Source organism: Montipora foliosa, chromosome 9, assembly GCF_036669935.1.
Source record: "Montipora foliosa isolate CH-2021 chromosome 9, ASM3666993v2, whole genome shotgun sequence".
Classification (NCBI taxonomy): Eukaryota; Metazoa; Cnidaria; class Anthozoa; order Scleractinia; family Acroporidae; genus Montipora; species Montipora foliosa.
The window spans coordinates 43,762,205-43,764,704 of NC_090877.1; the positions used below are offsets into that span (position 1 = coordinate 43,762,205).

Below are 2,500 nucleotides of genomic sequence, written 5' to 3' on the forward strand. Positions count from 1 at the left end.
GTTTCGCGTAATACTGTAAGCCCAAATTTTGCGAGCTCTTATAAATTGAATGGGACCATTCGATGCCCCTTGTATTGAAAGTGTTTATGTAGATTTTATGTTTATCAATTTTTTCATTGTACATTTAGTGTATATTCTACGACAATTTTGTTGATTTCGATTCTTTATCAATAAACCATTTATCAATAAACCATTTATCCATCCATCCATTCATTCATCCATCCATCCAACTATCTGAAAACGCTGTTGGACGATGAAAAACATTTTTTAATTTTTTTTTAAACTTTTGTTCAAAGGATGCGAAGAAAGGAATCTTTCTTGGATACAAAACTCAGGGTAGGTCACCGAGCTTAGTCACCTTGCGTAGCAAATTTTTTTGCAGCTTTTGCGGTTTTAGGTCACATTTTATATCCGGTCTCCCGTTTTGATCTTTTAAGTAGATAGACTTATCTAGGAAGATCGAAAGAGACTCTGCTCGCAGAGTACCTTACAACGTATTCATTTTCAAATTAAAAATAAAGGGTAAGTAGTTCTTTTGGAAGTTGCAACAACCGTAACAGTCTTAAGTCTTAGTTTTCAAAAATCGGCGTAAGACGGTGAAAACGGACGTTCGCGCCCATTGCTACTGCGCATTTTCTCGCGCATGTCACGCACACGTCATGCATCGCAGACCACGAATGTAAACAAACATGGCATCGAGCCAGTGTTTGATCCTCCCTCGGGCAAATGGTCGCTTGTGGCATCATGGGGTAGCTGTGGACCCAGGTCCTCTCGGAAATGTCACGCAATGACGTGACAATGCGAATAGACAATCGATTTCGAAAACCAAAAAAAATATGTACGTGAGGAGTTACAAATATTTCGCTCTCGTGCTACAGAAGGTTTCTTTCTTAGATTAATATGTATCGTTTTTCAAGGTCTATTTCACCTCAGAAAAAGACATCAGCTGCAAGAGTTCATTTAGTTATATTAGTTATTGTGAATTGAGTACGTTTACCTGATCTAAATTTCACTAATGCAGCTTTTTTTATTGCAGAAATATAACGCAAAATATAACGCAAGCTTCTAAAAATGCACTTTATCTCGAAAACGAACACGGTGACCCCCATTTTTTTGCCTTTTGGTAAAAGTAGATCATTACCTTTCTGCCTTGCAAGTTCTAAAAATTTCTGTAGGTGAGAACATTTTGGGTGCGAACGTCTTTAAGCAGACTGCTTCCATATCATGTTTCATGGGGCGGGAATAAACTCATTTTCATGTGCACTAGAGAGGAATGTATTTTAACAAACTGAAAACACACTCTACAAAAACAAAGGTAACCAGCCGGCTGTACTGAGCCGGATAAAGCGTTTTTTGCTTCTGCTTCGTTAGCTATACTATGTGCTCGGTTCTCGTATGGTCTGGTCTAATTTTCCTAAGTTTGTACTCTGTAAAACTGTTTACCAACGAGATATACTCATACAGTAGTCCACAGGCAGGTATCTTCCGATGGAGTCGCTTTTTTGGAAAGATGTACGTTTTGATATCTTGAATTATTTTTCAACACACCTAATGGATCGACACATGATTGAAGAAACAGCGCAAGCTGTCTCATCATTCGTTGAAGGAAGCGCGCGCGTAAATTCTACTAGTAGGCATAGACTGACGAATTTCTTACGACTTTCGACACAAGGATCGCAATCTTGCTGGGGGCATATTGAATTCAACGAAGTCGTTACCTTAGTAGGAGACACGATAAGATATGGAATGAAGTGTACTAACAGACCAAGGGGCAAGGAAGCTATTCATAGCTTCAATGGATGTATTCGTGTGTTCTGCATCTTTATGTATCCGAAGTAAAGAACTGTTGTAAAGAAAAGTAGTTCTACATGCGGCCTTGATGAAAATAAATAATATAATCAGACTTTGGGACCAAGTTTTCGCAAACGGATGACAGTCGAATGCCCTCGGCTAAAAACTCAAAGAGATTCATGGAACAAAGGCTTTCTATGTTTCTGGTTGGAAGTAAATATTCATAAATAAATACTTTGCGGCCGAGACTAGGCCTTTCTTCCAAAAGACAAACTCTTTCATAGTGAGCATGATCATAAGGTCAAAATATCCTGATGGTTACAATTGTGCAGAGTTGCGAAGACAGATCTTCCCGCCATGCATCTTGGTTTTGCGTGGAAAAGCGTGCTCAGTTATAGATCGTTTTCATGTGACGTCACAACGGCCATGTTGGTGTACAAGAACAATAGACGTTCTCTCCTTTGGGAACCAAACTCTATTTTTATGCATATTTCCATGCATACATTTTGTATTGTTTTGTTCACCAATATGGCCGCCAAGTCACGTGAGTGAAAACCATCTATAACCACTGGTTTCATCGGTTTTATGACTAAACGGGTGCTCGCACTGGAAAAAAACAGTTTGACGAGAGAAAACAAGATTGACTAGTCCAGAAGGTTCGGGCTGCGATTCAGGCAGAGCATCCATTTCTCCTCCTCAGTAAAGACAA

The 2,500-nt window shown here is 39.2% G+C and overlaps 1 long non-coding RNA gene across 3 annotated transcripts in view; it reads left to right on the forward strand.

Annotated features, from left to right (window-relative positions):
• The window catches only part of LOC137971142 (uncharacterized), a 52,101-nt gene that overhangs the window by 45,256 nt on the left and 4,345 nt on the right, over positions 1-2,500 (forward strand). Inside the window, exon 6 of one of the 3 annotated variants that reach the window (XR_011116931.1) lies at positions 297-336. The exons of the other annotated variants lie outside the window; for them this stretch is intronic. This is a non-coding gene — a long non-coding RNA (uncharacterized lncRNA). The remainder of the gene's footprint in view (positions 1-296; positions 337-2,500) is intronic. 3 annotated transcript variants of the gene reach the window in all.